The sequence below is a fragment of the Mixophyes fleayi genome, chromosome 3 (genome assembly GCF_038048845.1).
Source record: "Mixophyes fleayi isolate aMixFle1 chromosome 3, aMixFle1.hap1, whole genome shotgun sequence".
Classification (NCBI taxonomy): Eukaryota; Metazoa; Chordata; class Amphibia; order Anura; family Limnodynastidae; genus Mixophyes; species Mixophyes fleayi.
Genome location: NC_134404.1, coordinates 188,860,158 through 188,879,938, shown reverse-complemented (window position 1 = coordinate 188,879,938; position 19,781 = coordinate 188,860,158). Strand labels below are relative to the sequence as shown.

Genomic DNA, 19,781 nt, shown 5'->3' with positions numbered 1-19,781 from the left:
TTTTTTTTCTATTTGGTGATTTTTTATTTTTTTTTTCACAGAGGGGGGAGGGGGGGTCCATCATTGGTGGGGGGAGCTGAAAAAAAAAAAAAAAAAAGATTCATACTCACGTAATCGGCACTGCGTCCCTCCTACCTCTTTTCTCCATTCACACTGACTGCTGGGCGTGACGTCATCAAGTCACGCCCGGCAGTCAGTGAGGAGCGCCAGACAAGACCAGAAGAAAGAAGAGAAGTCAGCAGAAAGAAGAGAAGAGAATAAAAGAAATAAGATAAGTAAAGAAGCGGAGAGGCAAGGGGAGGGAACAGAAATGGACAGTGCTATAAAGAAGAGGGAGTAAAAAAAAAAACAGGAGAGAGGCAGAGTAAAAAAAAAAAAGGGGGGGGAGAGAAGCACTAATTAAAAAAAAAAAAGGGAGAGAAACACTAATTAAAAAAGGGGAGAGAAACACTAATTAAAATAAAAAGGGGAAAGAAACACTAATTAAAAAAAAGGGGAGAGAAGCACTAATTAAAAAAAAAAAGGAGAGAGAAACACTAATTAAAAAAAGGGGAGAGAAACATTAAAAAAAAAGGGGAGAGAAACACTAATTAAAAAAAAAAGGAAAGAGAAACACTAATTAAAAAAAACGGGAGAGAAACACTAAAAAAAGGGAGAAAAACACTAAAAAAAAGGGGAGAGAAACACTAATTAAAAAAAAAGGGGAGAGAAACGCTAATTAAAAAAAAAAGGGGAGAGAAACACTAAAATAAAAAGGGGAGAGAAACACTAATTAAAAAAAAGGGGAGAGAAACACTTATTAAAAAAAAAAGGGGAGAGAAACACTAATTAAAAAAAAGGGGGAGAGAAACACTAATTGAAAAAAAAAGGGGAGAGAAACACTTATTAAAATAAAAAGGGGACAGAAACACTAATTAAAAAAAAGGGGAGAGAAGCACTAATTAAAAAAAAAAACAGAGAGAGAAACACTAAAAAAAAGGAGAGAGAAACACTAATTAAAAAAAAGGGGAGAGAAACACTAAAAAAAAGGGGAGAGAAACACTAATTAAAATAAAAAGGGGAGAGAAACACTAATTAAAATAAAAAGGGGAGAGAAGCACTAATTAAAAAAAAAGGGGAGAGAAGCACTAATTAAAAAAAAAAGGGGAGAGTAACACTAATTAAAATAAAAAGGGGAGAGAAACACTAATTAAAATAAAAAGGGGAGAGAAGCACTAATTAAAAAAAAAGGGGAGAGAAGCACTAATTAAAAAAAAGGGGAGAGAAGCACTAATTAAAAAATAGGGAGAGAAGAACTAATTTAAAAAAAAAAAAAGGTGAGAGAAGCACTAATTAATGGGCGATATTTTGTTTGTAGGGTGATGGTGGGGCAATTTAATAGTGGGGACTATTAATTTAAGATGGGGTGGTTTGGGGGCTATTGAATATGGGGGTGAGTTTAGGGAGAATGAGGTCTATTTATTAAATGTGACTATGAGTTATTTAATGGCAGTGATGGTTGCGGGAAATAGGTATTGCTGTTTGCAGGAAGGGAATAGGTTTATTTATTAAATGTGAATACTATTATTTTAATGTTGGGGCTGGAGGAAGGCTTAATTATTAATTGTGGGTGCTATTGATTTAACGCCGGGGTTGGCTGTAATTTTCTAAATGTAGCCATTTTTTTTTTCAAATAGGTCCTTCAACATTCCAGGATCCGGACAAGCCGCAACTAAAGAAAGCAGCAGTCACAGGTGGTGAAAGTGAGAAGAACAGGTAGGAGAGAGCAGCAGAGTGTGTGAAATGTTGTGATTCTAGTAGGGACAATGGCAATTTTTGGTGAGTGTTGTGTCCAATGTGAGGTGCAGGCAAAGACTGAACTCTTTGTGTACACACTGCATTCTTTGTATACTACACTGTGGTGCTAGATGTCTTAAAAGTCAGGAGTGCTGGGACATATGTGACGCTCTGGTGAATTCAGAACCTAGTGATTTTGATGTGCTAGCCACGCCCCAACAGCGCATTGCCATGTCCCCAAATGTATGACCACATACATAGGGGGCTTACTCGACTATGAGGGGGGCCCTATGAATTTGTTGTACACGGGCCCTGAATTCATCTTAACAGCCCTGGCTATACTAGCTATTTTGCAAATGGTAAATGGAGGTTAGCAAGACATTCTGGAAAATGACTCCAATGGGCTTCATTTTTCAATCATCTGGAAAAACATTCCCTCCCAACATATCACGCCCTTAAAAAGCAGATTTGGCACGATGCAGCCATGGAACAAATCACCTGTTACCTCCATGTCAGAGGCCATGTATTTAACCAAGTCTGGGTCCCCTAGTTATTTGCAGAGCATAAGTTCCTGTCCCAACCTACTATACAACCCATGTGCAGCAAATGCTACCTCCTTTACTGTAATTCACCACATTCCCCTAGGATACGTATATGCTGTTTGCCCAGTCAGTTACCATGCCACCCTACCTTATGGTCCCCCCCTCCTGTTCCCACCCCCCCCCCTGTCCACCATACCTCCTTCTGCCGCTGTAGTCCACTATACCACCACTGCTTGTACATTCCTAATAATTGGTCGTTTACTATTGTTCGCCATGATGCCTCACTCATCCGCTATGTACATTGAGAATGTGTTTGCCTAGGACTCTCCATGGCAATTTTTTTGTAATACTTGCATTCTTCCCTGTTCTTTTCACACTTATACTGTTACATTTTGTGTATAATTTTGACTGACCACTCAAAATAAAGAATTGTAAGAAAAAATATCTATGTGGGAATGCAGCTTTAATTATGTCCGTTAAGTACTATTCTATCAGAATTTCATCTAAAAATAAAATTTTCCATGACTGTGAATGTGAACATGTACTTTATTTACTTTATGTAAGCCTGTAATGATTTTAAGCAACAAAATACAAGGAATACAAAGAATACAAGTCTGCATGAGACCAAAAGCAGTCACCATGACAAGGCAAGGCCAAGGCAGCGGTCGGACGCCTCTGCAGCGCGGCGGCCAGGCAGCCGGGTGCGCACGCGCATATGGGGCAAACAATCAGATTCAGCCTGTGGCTGAATTAGCAGGCATTAGCCTGCAAGTGTGGATGCCAGGGCTAAGCCCTGATTGGCGCATAGTGTAGCAGGCAATTAGCCTGCAAGTGTGTTCTATCTGGGGGCAGGCTCTGATTGGTCCATCTGGATATTTAAGGCAATGAGGTCTGCTGCCTCATTGCCGGTTATAGCTTCTGTGCTCCAGTCTGCTGACCTGCTTGTTCCTGTTCCTGTATTTTGATACCGCTACTGATTTCCCGTGTATGACCCTTGGCTTTGAATTGGACTTCGCTTGTGTTTCCTGTGACCCTGATCTCTGGCCTGTTTACCATTTCTGTTATCCGCCTGTGACCCTTGACCTCAACTTGCTTACCGATACTGTTGTCTGCTGCCGGCCCTTGACCTCTGCGTGGACCTCACTCCGCTTGCCTGGGTTCTCCCCAGCCGGTACACACTTCACGAACCTCTGTCAGTCTGCGGCCCAGTCTGTCCCCACCATCAGGGGCTCCAGTGAACACCTGATTGGCAGAGTAGATTCTGGGTTGTGTTGTGCCGGCTGGAGGGGTTCCTAACATTATAACCACACACTGAGACGAGGTTGCGATGGATGGAAGCGGATCCACACCGTCTCCGGCACAAGCCTTAGCAGCCCATGTTGAGTCCTTGTATCAGATGATTCAGGGATTGGCTGAGCGTCTGTCTGTTCAAGAAGAAGCCGCAAAAACTTCTCAACCCACTCCAAGTTCCTCCTGTGAACCTAAGATGAATTTGCCGGATCGCTTCTCTGGAAATAGATCTCTGTTCCGGAATTTCAGGGAAAGCTGCAAGCTCTATTTCCGGTTGAGACCCCGTTCCTCCGGGTCAGAGCATCAAAGAGTTGGGATCATCATTTCTCTCCTACAATCTGACCCCCAGTCCTGGGCCTTTTCTTTGCCACAGTAAGAAAAGGCCTGGATAGATGTAGCCGCACCAAACATTTGAGGGTAATCCCTATAACTCTCATCAGATGTGCATGATCTCTGGCTCTGAAGATTGTGCCTTTGGCTTCTAAGTTGAACCGACAATATTGAGTCCTATATGTTTGGCTCCCTCTGCCGTACACCAGCTACTTCCTGTCTATGGAATACTAGCTTTGTTGCATATTTACTAAAACAGGCGAGTTCTCAGTTATTTGATTATTGCTGCTTTTTACTGCAAATTCTCAAGTCCGACCTGTGAGCACATTAAGTGTCACGACGTGAGGTAGGAAATGGAGATAAGCCTGAAACCACAGATAGTTAGATAGTGGAAGGAACATGGGCCTCTAACAGAGTATTGTTACGAGGTGCCTGAACTTTTGCAGGAAAACTGCATATACTGAACAATATAAAACGTAATGGACAAAGGTAGTTTGGTGGCTGTCTATGACCCCCCCTCCCGCCTCCACTTGCAGTTAAATAGAAAAAAAGCAGCCTGCATAGACTGAACAATCTAAAAAGAAATGGACAAAGGCAGTATGGTGGCAGTCTGTATCAGACCCCCCCCCCCCCCCACTTGTAGTGAAATAGAAAAAATTCAGCCGTTATAGACTGTAGAATATAAATAGAAATGGACAAAGGCAGTTTGATGGCAGTCTGTGTATGACACCCTACCCTTGTCGTGAAATTGACAAAACAGTAGCCCAAGCGTGTAAACATCAATACAAGTTCTTTAGCTATGGTGCTGGACTTTATGTTTCGTAGGGGAATTGCCTCTGGATACCTGGTTGCATAGTCAAGCACCACTAGTATATATTGGTGTCCACGTGCGGATTTTTCCAGGGGCCCCACAAGGTCCATAGCTATCCGTTCAAAGGGAACTTGTACTATTGGTATTGGAATGAGAGGTGCCCTGTACATGGGTTTGGGACAGGTTCTCTGACAAATGGGACAGGACCGGCAATACTTTTTCACTGCCATGTGTACACCGGGCCAGTAAAACCTAAGCAGAACTCGTTTCCGTGTTTTATCCTCCCCTAGGTGTCCCCCACAGACATGTGTATGTGCTGCTTTTAACACTAGGGTTACATGGACCTGAGGAACCATTAATTGTTCTACTTTTTCCCCCTGTACATTAGCAACTCTATACAGGAAATTATTTTTAACAATAAAATATGGTATACCTTCTGCAGGCTGGGCGGCTTTTGCTACCCCATTTACCTCAGTCACACTTTTAAAGGCATGTTCCAAAGTGGCATCATTAAGTTGGTCTCGAGCAAAGTACTGCAAAGGAAACAAAATTGGTATTGCGGACCAGTCCGTATCCTCACTGACAGGTGGGGTGGGCTCATCTGCGACATCACCGACCAATGCTAGTTTGGACTGTCCATGTTTCCCCACAGTTGGATGCTTTTATGGAACTCCTGCTGTGACTCCCAGGATGGCATTCCGGTTTGGCGGTTCCCAAAGATCGATGTCCAGATGTTGTGGATTTTAAGCGGTTCCTTTAAGACCGGGCTTCCGACCGTTGCATCAGTTGCCGGCATGTCCGGCCGGATCCGCTCACCGAGGAGATCATTAAACAGTGGGAAGTCTCGCCCCAAAATGAGTGGATATGGGAGTTTAGGTGCTATGGCAGCTACCACCATAACAGTTTTGTCTTTGAGTGTGACTGGTAGTATTGTTCTCTCATACTCCTCTGTTGTGCCATGCATGCAAAGAACTTTCACTTTGGGCAACCGAGAAGTTATGGTTTCGGGTAAAGCAGAGCTGGAAACCAATGAGAGTTCACTCCCCGAGTCAACCAAGGCCAGAACAAGGTTTTGGTTGATTAGCACAGTTACCCGGAACAAACAAGGACTTCCTAATGTGGGACTCATGGTAAAACAGCTTGGAAATGCAGGTCCAATATGTGCTACAGAACAGTCCATGGGTTCCTGTAGTTTAGGACACTCTGCCTTAAAGTGGCTCACCACATTCAAAACACTTCAGATTAGACAGCTTTGCACCTGACCCTCTGTCCATAGCAGTTTTGCCATTGGGCCCTGTAGCAAGTATAGTCAAACCTGGCTTTTGGCGTGGCAGCGGCTTTGGCACAAATGCAGGTTCTTTAGTCATTTGCTGTAGCGCACAAAACCTTTCTACCACGGTGGCAAGCTCTTCATAAGTTTGTGGGTCTGATTGCAGAACCCACCTTTGCAAATCGCGGTTCAGCCCCCGGATGCAGTGATCTATCGCCAGAACTTCAATAATCCGAGAAGGCGAATTCTCCTCAGGCTGCAGCCACTTTTCTTAAAATTTTAGAAAGCTCAGCCACTTGCGCTCTGACCGGTTTTTCTTTATCATAGCGCTAGCGCTGGGCTCTGCCTGGTCCGGAAACTCCAATGCGAGCCAATTTCTCAGACTTTAGACACAGATAATCAGAGGTCCGTTCCTCATCTAGATCCATATAAGCTCGCTGAGCTTCACCAGTCAGATATGGCGCCAGTCTCTCAGCCCAATCTTTAGGAGGCCATTTTGCCCTTTTTGCAAGTCTCTCGAAAGACACCAGATATGCTTCTACGTCATCAGCTGGTGACATTTTCTGGAGAACAGGACAAGGTGGTTCATTTCTGTCATGCCTCACCTGGCTTAAATCTTCTCTTAAGAGCCTTGTGTTTTCCACCTGTGCCTCGGCGACTTGTAGCATCTGAGCTTGCTGCTGTTGCTGCGCAGCGGCCACATTCACGAGGGTTCTCAGTACTTCCTCCATGTTGACGTCTGCGCGGGTTGGGTAGCGGAAACTTGCTTCCCGGAGCATCCCACTCCTGACACCACTTGTGGCAAGAGCCCGCTACTGCAGAAGCACACGCGTACAACTTCTTCCTTTTTATGGTTCTTTATTGTCAGGATGGTAATAATGTTTTGACACCGTATACTTGCACAGCAATTATGGAGACCCTCAACGCTTACTATACATAGTCCAGCTCTCTGTCCAGGTCAGCCAGCTAGCCCAGCGTTGATCTCTCTGAACAATGAAACAAGCAGGGTTTTATACCTGACACTCCTCCCACAGGCCTAGCTTGATGGACAGGTGACACACCCACCTTCTCTTTAAAAGGAAAAGGAAACGCCCATCCCTGGCTCTGTTTAGACTATCAGACCCACCCTGTCTGTTTGCTGAGAGGAAGTAGCTTTTAAATCATGTAAGTAAACCAATTTTAAACTACACATATGTTTTTACCTGGTTTAATCTCCACCTAGGTACATAACTGTGCCAATGTTTTTACTCTACTTCCCTGCTTTCTCTGCATATTGCCAACTAAATGCCTCCTTTTGTTACAATAGGTACAACAGAAGGAGGGCGCAATGGTGATCTTAACAGATTATACTGAACAAGGTGGGTACAGAGTAATGGGCATAAGGAAGTAAAATAAGTCTCTGGGTTGGTATCCAACAATATGCGTAGTAAGTCCAGAGCTAAATTCAAATGCTAGACAGAGTGACCAATGTATCAGATACTAATGTGCAAAGAATCAACATAAATGTCACAATATAAAGATGCAGTTTCTACTCCTCTAAAGCTTGCTGAATCAGTGTAACACAGCTTGTAAACTCTCCAATCATATGTCAACAGAGGGACAAGGATAAACAGGAGATAAGTAGAGTGTCACTCACCGGACGGTTAGTGCCTCTGGTTTGGGACATGGGTCTCTCTCTCTCTTGTCGGTGTCTGTTCTGCGACACGGCCGCCCGCCATCTTGACCAAGGATTGCGCATGTGCAGAAACCACGGACTATTAAAACCTTGCTCATAGTCTCATTGGTCAATCAATCACCTCATTACTTAAGGCACCTGTTACTCTATTACCGTTGCCTGTTCTTGGTTCTCATTCCCTTGTGACTCTGAGGTGTTTCCGGTTTCTACTCGTGCTCTCTGTTTGCTGTGGAACATACCTGCACCTGGACAAGCCTTCTCTCCATATCATGGTACAACTTGCCAGCCGCAGACCACTCAACGCTACCTTGTTACATATCTGCACTTGGACAAGCCTTCTCTCCATATCATGGTATAACTTGCCAGCCGCAGACCACTCCACGCTACCTTGTTACATACCTGCACCTGGACAAGTCGTCTCTCCATATCAGTGGGACAACTTGTTAGTCGCAGACCACTCTACGCTACCTGGTAACATACCTGCACCTGGACAAGTCGTCTTTCCATATTAGTGGTACAACTTGCTAGTCGCGGACCACTCTATGCTACCTGGTAACATACCTACACCTGGACAAGTCGTCTCTCCATATCAGTGGTACAACTTGCTAGTCACAGACCACTCTACGCTACCTGGTAAACTACCTGCACCTGGACAAGTCGTCTCTCCATATCAGTGGTACAACTTGCCAGCCGCAGACCACTCCACGTTACCTAGTAACATACCTGCACCTGGACAAGTCTTCTCTCCATATCAGTGGTACAACTTGCTAGCCGCAGACCACTCTACGCTACCTGGTAATATACCTGCACCTGCACAAGTCTTCTCTCCACATCAGTGATGAGACTTACCCGTCACAGACTGCTCCACGCTATCTAGTATTATACCTGCATCTGCACAAATCTTTACATTTACCAGCGGGAACATATGTCAGGAGCAGCTTACCCTACTATTTTGCATGGTACCTGTTATTAGGACTAAAGCCTATAGTGCCTCTGAAGTATAGCTGCGAGTCGCTGACTCTCCTGCTGAACTATTGATTGGTCCTTCCATAGACTTTATCCAGTTGTCATATATTGGTCTGCCGTATGCTACCTGTGTGCTAATGCACTTTGGAACTCTTTCCTCCTTTTATTACTGCTCATCAGTCTACCGTGTTACCACTGATTCCATTGTTTAGAGACTCTGCATTTATATCATTGACATTCCCTTTCCTATTCAGTTGTATAGTTCCGTATATTTACCACACTTCCCAGAGGGCCGCGACCTGCACAATGGCAGCCGCTAAAACCATACTCCCTTGCGGGAGTTCCTGGAGAAGACCAGCCACTGTGTTAGACTCCGCGCCTCTGGTAAAGTGAAATTCCACCTGGTGAATTCTGCGTAAAACTCCTAGTGCCCGTGACAGTAAGAACAGGCCATGACAGACCCAGGATCGGAGCCAACAGCTAAGGACATGTTGCAGCACCTGGTTACTCGGATTGAACAACAAGATGTTCGTCAGCAACAATTACTTCAATGTTTCCAGTCTCTAGTCTCTCAGGGAGACCCTGTGCAAAATGTATCTTCTACTGTTAATCCTCCAGTGTCCTCTTCGCTCCCAGTGCCATCCCAGGCATCTACTGCTTCTGCTCTACACCTGCCTACTCCTTCAAAATTTGATGGAGGCCCGACAGCTTGTAGGGGCTTTCTCAATCAGTGCTCCATTCATTTCGAGCTCCAACCTCAAAATTTCCCTACTCATCGCTCTAAAGTGGCCTATATAATTTCTTTGTTTTCTGGACAGGCTCTGGCATGGGCCTCCCCTCTGTGGGAAAGAGATGACCCTCTATTGGAGGATAGGGCCATGTTTATTTCTACTTTCCGAAGAATTTTTGATGAACCTGGTCGTGTTATTTCTGCTGCCTCTAGCATTCTTCGATTAAGCCAAGGATCTCGTTCAGTAGCACAGTATGTAATCCAATTCCGCACACTTGCCTCTGAACTCCAATGGAACAATGAGGCGTTGATAGCTGCCTTCTGGCAGGGTCTTGCTGACAAGATTAAAGACGTATTGGCCTCAGAAGAGTTACCTTCTTCTTTGGATGCTCTGATATCTGTGTGTAACCGAGTGGACATGAGATTCCGAGAAAGAAATTCTGAAAGGGAGTCTTCATCTAAAATAACTGTCCGCTTGGCATCCCGATTTCGTCATTCCTCTCCACCAAAAGAACCCATGGAGGTGGGACGTTCTAGATTGACTCCAGAGGAGAGGGAACGACGGTTAAACAATAAACTCTGTATCTATTGTGCTGATCCTAATCATATGCTGAACTCTTGTCCTAAAAAGTCGGGAAACGCGAGGCCCTAACCTGTTCTGGAGAGGTAAGGTTGGGGTCCCTGGAATCCTCTCCATGTCATATGGATTCTAAAACTTGTTCATTTGCTGTCACTGTTTCTACTTCCACTACGTCTTTTACCACTCAAGCACTTCTGGACTCTGGAGCCGCTGGAAGTTTTATTTCAAGTTCCCTAGTGTGTCAGTGGTGCTTACCAGTGATTCCTTTAAAAACAGCTATTGCCGTCACGGCCATAGATGGTTCACGAATTATCAATGGAATTATTACTCAACGTACTATTCCTTTAACCCTTCAAATCGGGGTCTAACACCAAGAGCAATTTTTTTTTTTGATCCTCCCTGTTACCACTAGTCCTATTGTACTTGGCCTTCCGTGGCTTCAACTCCATTCTCCACAAATTGATTGGAACATTCCGCAAGTTATTTCCTGGGGTCTAGCTTGTCATCATAGATGTCTGACTCAAGTTGTTCCCGTGAAAATAAATAAATCCTCTATAGCACCTTGTTTGCCTGGTCTTCCTCCACAGTATGCTTCATTTGCTGATGTATTTGATAAAGCCCAGTCAGAACGTCTTCCGCCTCATCGGGCTTGGGATTGTCCAATAGACTTACAACCTGGTAAGAATCCTCCAAGGGGTCGTGTTTATCCTCTCCCGTTACCAGAGACTCAAGCGATGTCAGACTATGTCAAGGAAAATCTCCATCGTGGGTTTATTCGGCCGCCCATTTCCCCCGCTGGAGCGGGTTTCTTTTTCATTAAGAAGAAGGACGGTTCATTAAGGCCTTGTATAGATTATCGAGGTCTCAATGCCATAACCATCAAAAATCGTTACCCTATTCCATTAATTGCTGAACTTTTTGACCGCATCAAGGGAGCTCGGATATTCACCAAGCTGGATCTTCGTGGTGCTTACAACTTAATTCGGATTAAGGCTGGAGATGAATGGAAGACAGCTTTTAACACCAGGGATGGACACTATGAATATCTTGTCATGCCATTTGGGTTGTGTAATGCCCCAGCTGTCTTCCAGGGATTTGTGAATGAGATTTTCCGGGACTTGTTATATGTTTGTGTCATTGTCTACCTAGATGACATATTGATATTTTCTCAAGATATTTCATCTCATCGACAGCACGTGGCAGAGGTTCTTTCTAGACTTATTATTTTGTAAGTTGGAGAAATGTTCCTTTGAATTATCCCAGATTCCTTTCTTAGGATATATTGTGTCTGGAGTAGGCCTAAAAATGGATCCAGAGAAAGTGAATGCAGTTTTACATTGGCCCCAGCCAACTACACTCAAAGCTATTCAACGCTTTTTAGGATTTGCTAACTATTATTGACGTTTCATTCAAGGATTTTCTTCCATTGTCTCTTCTATAGTGGCTCTTACCCGTAAGGGTGCTAATACCAAGCAATGGCCTCCTGAGGCTCTTCAAGCATTTCAGTTCCTCAAGAAGGCGTTCTCAACTGCTCCTATTCTTCGACAACCTGATGTGACTCTTCCATTCTTCCTGGTGGTGGATGCCTCTAATATTGGACTAGGGGCCATTCTATCTCAGAGATCGGTACAAAAGAAATTCCATCCTTGTGCTTTTTATTCTCGAAGTCTATTACCTGCTGAGAAGAATTATACTTTCGGGGATAAGGAGCTATTGGCCATTAAAGTGGCTTTGGAGGAATGGAGCTTCCTGCTGGAGGGTGCTCGTCACCCCTTGACTATATTTACTGACCACAAAAATCTTCTCTATCTGCAGTCAGCTCAATGTATGAACCCCCGACAAGCAAGATGGTCACTTTTTTTCTCTCGCTTTGATTTAATTATAACCTTCAAACCTGCTTCCAAGAATAAAAAAGCGGATGCATTGTCTCGGGCGGTTGCTCCTTCCTCCGATATTGAAGATTGTTTTGATCGTCCTATACTTGATCCTAAATGTGTGAGTTTAGCTGCTTCTTCCACCAATGTTCTACCATTTGGAAAAACCTTTGTGCCACCACTTCTTCGAAAGAAGATTCTGTCATGGTATCATTCCTCTTGTTTTGCTGGGCATTCTGGAGTACGAAAAACATTAGAGATTCTCTCTCGGAGTTACTGGTGGCCATCTATTAGGAAAGATGTCAAGGAGTTTGTGGCAGCTTGTGATGTTTGTTCCCAATTTAAGTCTTCCCGTAGAACACCGGCGGGATTACTTCAACCACTACCTATTCCTTCCAAACCATGGACCCATATAAGTATGGATTTTGTTACTGATCTTCCTCTCAGCAAAAAATTTAATACCATTTGGGTGGTAGTTGATAGATTCTCTAAGATAGCTCATTTCGTCCCTTTGATAGGGTAACCTTCTTCCTCTACATTGGCTGATCATTTTATCAAAGAAATATTTAGAATTCATGGATGTCTGTCTGAAATTGTTTCGGATAGAGGAGTACAGTTTGTCTCCAGATTTTGGCGAGCCCTTTGCAAGACCTTGGGTATTCGATTGTCATTATCATCTTCATACCATCCTCAATCGAATGGACAGACCGAGAGAGTTAACCAAGACCTAGAGACTTTCATTAGAATTTTTTCTTCAGCCAATCAGGACAATTGGGTAGACTTGCTTCCATGGGCTGAATTTGCCCATAATAACATGTATCATGAATCATCTTCTAAAACACCATTCTTTTTGGTATACGGTCACCATCCGTCTCTCAGAATTTCCTTCCCTCCCTCCCACCCAAGTTCCTGCTGTTAATATATTATGTCAAAAGTTTAAATCCATTTGGGCTCAGGTTAAATCCTCTCTGAAGAAGGCATCTTCGAGATATAAATTCTTTGCTGATAAAAAGAGGCGAGCAATTCCAGCACTCAAAATTGGAGATCGTGTATGGCTTTCTACCAAGAATATTCGCCTGAAGGTTCCTTCCATGAAGTTTGCTCCACGTTTTATTGGTCCTTATAAAATCATTCAGGTGATAAATCCTGTTTGTTTTAAGCTGTTATTGCCTAAGAACCTTCGTATCTCCAACTCTTTCCACGTTTCATTACTCAAGCCTGTTATCATCCACCGATTTTCTGTTCCTTCTTCAGCAACTCGCCCAGTTCAAGTTTAACAAGAGGAGGAGTTTGAGATTACTCATATACTTGATTCTAAAATTTCTAGAGGAGTTCTTCGTTTTTAGGTGCATTGGAAAGGCTTTGGTCCGGAAGAGCGCTCTTGGATCCGTGCGGATGACCTTAATGCTCCAGCACTTCTAAAAAAGTTTTATACCAAATATCCGGGCAAACCCGGTTCCAAGTGTTCTGTGCCCACCTTTAAAAGGGGGGGTACTGTCACTCACCGGACGGTTAGTGCCTCTGGTTTGGGACATAGGTCTCTCTCTCTCTTTCCGGCGCCTGTTCTGCGCCGCGGCCGTCCGCCATCTTGACCAAGGATTGTGCATGTGCAGAAACCACGGACTGTTAAAACCTTGCTCATAGTCTCATTGGTCAATCAATCACCTCTCATTACTTAAGGCACCTGTTACTCTATTACTGTTGCATGTTCTTGGTTCTCATTCCCTTGTGACTCCGAGGTGTTTCCGGTTTCTACTTGTGCTCTCTGTTTGCTGTGGAACATACCTGCACCTGGACAAGCCTTCTCTCCATATCGTGGTACAACTTGCCAGCCGCAGACCACTCCACGCTACCTTGTTACATACCTGCACCTGGACAAGCCTTCTCTTCATATCAGTGGTACAACTTGCTAGTCGCAGACCACTCTACGCTACCTGGTAAAATACCTGCACCTGGACAAGTCGTCTCTCCATATCAGTGGTACAAATTGCCAGCCGCAGACCACTCCATGCTACCTAGTAACATACCTGCACCTGGACAAGTCTTCTCTCCATATCAGTGGTACAACTTGCTAGCCGCAGACCACTCTACGCTACCTGGTATTATACCTGCATCTGCACAAGTCTTTACATTTACCAGCAGGAACATATGTCAGGAGCAGCTTACCCTACTATTTTGCATGGTACCTGTTATTAGGACTAAAGCCTATAGTGCCTCTGAAGTATAGCTGCGAATCGCTGACTCTCCTGCTGAATTATTGATTGGTCCTTCCATAGACTTTATCCAGTTGTCATACATTGGTCTGCCGTATGCTACCTGTGTGCTAATGCACTTTGGAACTCTTTCCTCCTTTTATTACTGCTCATCAGTCTACAGTGTTACCACTGATTCCATTGTTCAGAGACTCTGCATTTATATCATTGACATTCCCTTTCCTATTCAGTTGTATAGTTCTGTATATTCACCACACTTCCCAGAGGGCCGCGACCTGCACAGTGGCAGCCGCTAAAACCATACTCCCTTGCGGGAGTTCCTGGAGAAGACCAGCCACTGTGTTAGACTCCGCGCCTCTGGTAAAGTGAAATTCCACCTGGTGAATTCTGGGTAAAACTCCTACTGCCCGTGACATAGAGTAGGGCAGTTCACCAGATAACAAATCAATAGATAGGAGCGTACCAGAAAATAATATAAAACCAGCTTATCTGTATCAGGGTCTCCAAAGGGAAATCACAGCTCAGTCTGGTGTGTCAGGAACAGGCATAACAGCAAATGCAGTATGTGGTAAATTCTTAATCTCGGGCAGCCGTCCCCATGCAAACACCGCTAGCAAACTCCAGTCAGCCAAAATGTAGAGATAAAGGAGCCATATAGTGTAGTAATTTATATACTAAGAGTTTATTCAGCAATCTTATAAAATGCAAACTCACATTATGCAAAGTAAATAAAAGCTTATCTGTATTTAGCAGTAGGTCAGCTTGTACCAATATGGATCCCTGGAGGGTTCTATAGGTATTACCAGCGATCTCCACACAGGAGTATCAGGGTATATACACTAAGTGTCCAGGATAGTGGTGTGTCCTAGTTGGTATCTTACAGAAGTATTAGGGCCTCAACGCTTTCGTCTTGAAAGACTTCTTCAAGAGGAAAAACAAGTAACCCATGCTTAGGGCTTGTTTAAATAGTATATGCGGCGGCCAGTTTGTGCATGTGCAGTGCGCAGATGCTACCGCGCATGCGCGGATACCCCGCGACCGAGCAGGTACTACAGAGGTGGAAGCTGAATAGTATGCTCAAGAGGCGTATGGATCCATGTCTCTGGACCTTAGTTATTCATGTCCAGTGCCTGATTAGTGTTAAAGAACCTCTGGCAGATGTCAATAAAAATGAGTGCGGCGGCCATCTTGGATAAGGGCACTCTACATAGACTATCAGTATGTGAAGCCTATAGTGGCCATCTTGGAACAGGGGACTAAAATGCATATAAAGTACATATATAATATAATGAGATAACAGTTAAATGAAAGACAGAGATAGCATATATAAAACAGAACCATTATAAACCATTAAAAACTATACATAAAACCAATGCATGAATTGCAGTCAGAAGGACATGTATTAAATGAGTATATATTGGTGCCATCCTGTACACCCATATAAAATATATAAATACGTGGCTATCATACGTGAGGGTAGTATTAACCATCAAACATGAAGTGCCCACAAACATGAATTAAAATATGATAAAAGGAGTTAGAAGTATAGTAAGGCACATAGCTATAAAAATGGCGCAATTTCATAGCCTTCATTAAGACCATAAGGGCTAAGGGTGTTCAGCTGGAATATCCAAAGCATTTGAATTGCTAGCATTTGTCTAGCATTTGAATTTAGCTCTGAACTTACTACGCATATTGTTGGATACCAACCCAGAGACTTATTTTACTTCCTTATGCCCATTACTCTGTACCCACCTTGTTCAGTATAATCTGTTAAAATCACCATTGCGCCCTCCTTCTGTTGTACCTATATATCCATTTACGGCTTTACCAGCCAGAGTTTTGAAGGAAGGCTGCCTCCTCACATGGCAGAGGTGTATATGTGGGATTGATTTCTACCACTTCATATGTACAATACTGCATTGAGCGCCAGTGTTTATATCTTGTTATCTATATCTACTCTCTTGGTTTTTGATTAAACAGGCAGCCATACAGATTGTAATTCCACAGTAGCAACAAGTGGAAAAACTCAGACAGAATAACCAAAAGGTCAGACTGGTGTAAAAAGATTTTCAATGAGAATGCCAATATATTGGAATCACGATCAGACTTAGACAGTGTTTTCTGGGACATAGAAAAATTGTTTGTTAAAGAAACACGCATTCGGTGGGATGTTCAAGGCTTAGAACATTATATTTCTGTTGACCGTATCCCCAGGGGCTTACGTATAAACAAATCTCCCACTTTTGGTATTGACGATGCTGAGTTCATGAAAGACTGGGACCAAACTCTACATGAGTGCTCCCTGAGTCTCATGAAACTCATTATCCGTGAAAAGAAAAAATTATTTCATAAAATTGAGGAAGAAATTAAAATTAAAGATGTTCTCTTAGAACCATTCCAAACACAAGAAGATTATGCCAATAATGAACAGGTTCTCAATAACAAAACTTGAAAGACTAGAGTTGGAAGTTGTTAGAACAAAAGAAAAAAAGTTCATTAGGGACAAACAGGATTACGAGAGGAATAACATTAAAAAATGGAAAAGACAGACAACACAGTTTCCTCATAAGAATAGTTATTCATCATATCCCGACAATTCACATAAGTCAGATTATTATTGTAAAATCGTTAAACAGAATCGTGATAGAACACACTACAGTCCCCCCACTAAGAAACATCCACCTGTAGAACAGCTACCACTTAGGAACAGATTCCTCACATTAGACACTATTGATGCTAGCGATAGTGATGATTTTTTATCCCCAGTACGCTTGCTACATGAGAGAGGGGGCAACAAACGGAATGTCAAAGAGAATATAAGAATAGCCTCACCCATGAAACACAGACACATGGAAGAAGGGGAAAACGAGGGGGCTTACAAAAAACAAAGGAGAAGGTTCAATTCATCGACAACAGAACGTTAAAAGAAAATGGGATTTTTAATTTATCTAAACACCAACTCAATAGTTCAGAACTTTCAATATTAAGTAAAGGACTCTCATTTGCTCCTACATGTAAACCAAACAAGTTTCAGATGTTCATCGATATCAATAAATACATTAGGAAATTGACGTTGAAGTGACACTTCGCCAGAAAAGACACAGCTATCATTTCAAATTACGAAAACATGTCTAAATCTGGTCTAAAACCCACCTCTAAATTTTACCCTCTAGAATCTAGAAGTAGTCACATCGACCTTTTCCAGGAATTGGTTATTAAAGACCTGTGTAGAGACAATTATAATAACCCGAAAACTTCTAATCTCACCAAACAGGAACTTCAGGCTATGGATACCCTAGCTAATAATAAAGAATTAATAATAAAACAAGCTGATAAAGGGGGAGGTGTCGTCTTACTAGATAGATCAGCGTACATAGAAGAAGCCGAGAGGCTATTGAATGATGAAACTTCATACATTAGATTACATACTGACCCTACTATAGAATACGTATCACTAAGGAATACACTCTTAAAAGGTTTATGGAATAATGTCTTAACTAAAGATGAATATCAATATTTATTGATCTTAAATCCCATTATTCCTGTCTTCTACTTTTTACCGAAAATTCATAAATCATTGAACAAACCTCCTGCTAGACCAATAGTGGCCGGTATAGATTCCCTTGCATCCCATATTTCCGAATATGTTAATATCTTTCTGAGCAAGTACGTCACCAAGCTTGAATCTTATCTCAAGGACACAACTAGCGTTCTGAACATCTTTGAGAATTTTTGTTGGAAGCCCAACTATATCTGGCTCACTATTGACGTCCAATCGCTGTACACAGCAATAGAGCACGAAAAGGGCATTAAAGCTTGTAGAGAATTCCTAGATCCGGACCTAGACCTCTCCCTAGAACATAAAGATTTTCTGTGCGAATTAATGAGGTTCATTCTCACTCACAATTACTTCAAATTTCTAGAAACCTTTTACCTCCAGATATGCGGTACAGCTATGGGCACGATTTTTGCGCCAAGCTTCGCCAACCTATTTATGGGGAGCTGGGAACATGAATACATTTATAAGCCCAACCCTTTTTCCCACTGCATTAAGATCTACAGGAGATACATAGATGATATCCTTATGGTTTGGGAGGGTGACCATGAATCCATCAATTCATTCCTTGCTTATATTGTTAATAATAATTTCAATCTCAAATTCACAGCTAATCAGAATACTACCAGCATTGAATATCTGGATTTAGTTCTCACAGGAACCGATGATAGGGTTGAGATGAAGAATTTTGTTAAAACGGTTGACACCAATAGCTATCTCCATTATAAAAGCGGTCATGTGAAGAAATGGAAATCCAACATCCCATACTCCCAATTCCATAGGATAAAAAGAAACTGCAGCAATGACTCTCAATGTAGGGAACAACTACATATGTATGCACAATGCTTCCAGGAAAGGGGTTATCCAGATAAACTCATTTCAGAAGCCCTAACGAAAATTGAAGGTGTCAATAGAATTGACTTATTACAATATAAAAATAGGGATAACCAAAAGGAACGCATTCCCTTCATCACCAATTATAATTCTTGTGAATATAGAATAAGGTCTACTATCTCCAAACATTGGGAGATTTTACGCATGGACTTCATCCTAGCCACTATTCTTCCTACAAGACCCTTATCTTCTGCAAAAATAGGAATTTAAAAGATGCTCTTGCCCCTAGCATGATACCTGATACTCATACTAACACTTCCAATACATTTCTAGCGGTTAAGTGTTTTAACAGGTGCAGCCATTGCATCATTTGCAAGTTTGCAAGTCCTGATAAGAAAGCATTCTATAACCATGACAATAGCCAGAAGTTTGATATAAAAGAATTTATAAACTGCCAAACATCCTCTGTTATATATCTACTAGAATGCTCTTGTGGTCTTAAATACGTAGGCAAAACGAAAAAACCATTAAAACTAAGAATCCAGGAACATGTCCGGAATATCAAAAACAAAATTGAATCCCACTCTGTCTCTAGACATTTTAATAAAAAACATAATTCCGATCCAAACCACCTCACATTCAAGGGAATAGAGAACGTATGCCTAGGACGCAGAGGGGGAGATCTCCAATCCAAACTCTCCAAAAGGGAGATGTTTTGGATATTCCAGCTGAACACCCTTAGCCCTTATGGTCTTAATGAAGGCTATGAAATTGCGCCATTTCTATAGCTATGTGCCTTACTATACTTCTAACTCCTTTTATCATATTTTAATTTATGTTTGTGGGCACTTCATGTTTGATGGTTAATACTACCCTCACATATGATAGCCACGTATTTATATATTTTATATGGGTGTACAGGATGGCACCAATATATACTCATTTAATACATGTCCTTCTGACTGCAATTCATGCATTGGTTTTATGTATAGTTTTTTATTGTTTATAATGGTTCTGTTTTATATATGCTATCTCTGTCTTTCATTTAACTGTTATCTCATTATATTATATATGTACTTTATATGCATTTTAGTCCCCTGTTCCAAGATGGCCACTATAGGCTTCACATACTGATAGTCTATGTAGGGTGCCCTTATCCAAGATGGCCGTCGCACTAGTTTTTATTGATATCTGCCAGAGGTTCTTTAACACTAATCAGGCACTGGACATGAATAACTAAGTTCCAGAGACATGGATCCATATGCTTCTTGAGCATACTATTCAGCCTCCACCTCTGTAGTACCCGCGCGGTCGTGGGGTATCCGCGCATG

At 42.4% G+C, this 19,781-nt stretch overlaps 1 protein-coding gene across 1 annotated transcript in view; it reads left to right on the top strand.

Annotated features, from left to right (window-relative positions):
* METTL24 (methyltransferase like 24) overlaps window positions 1-19,781 on the top strand; it is a 77,732-nt gene that overhangs the window by 52,267 nt on the left and 5,684 nt on the right. The window lies entirely within an intron of this gene.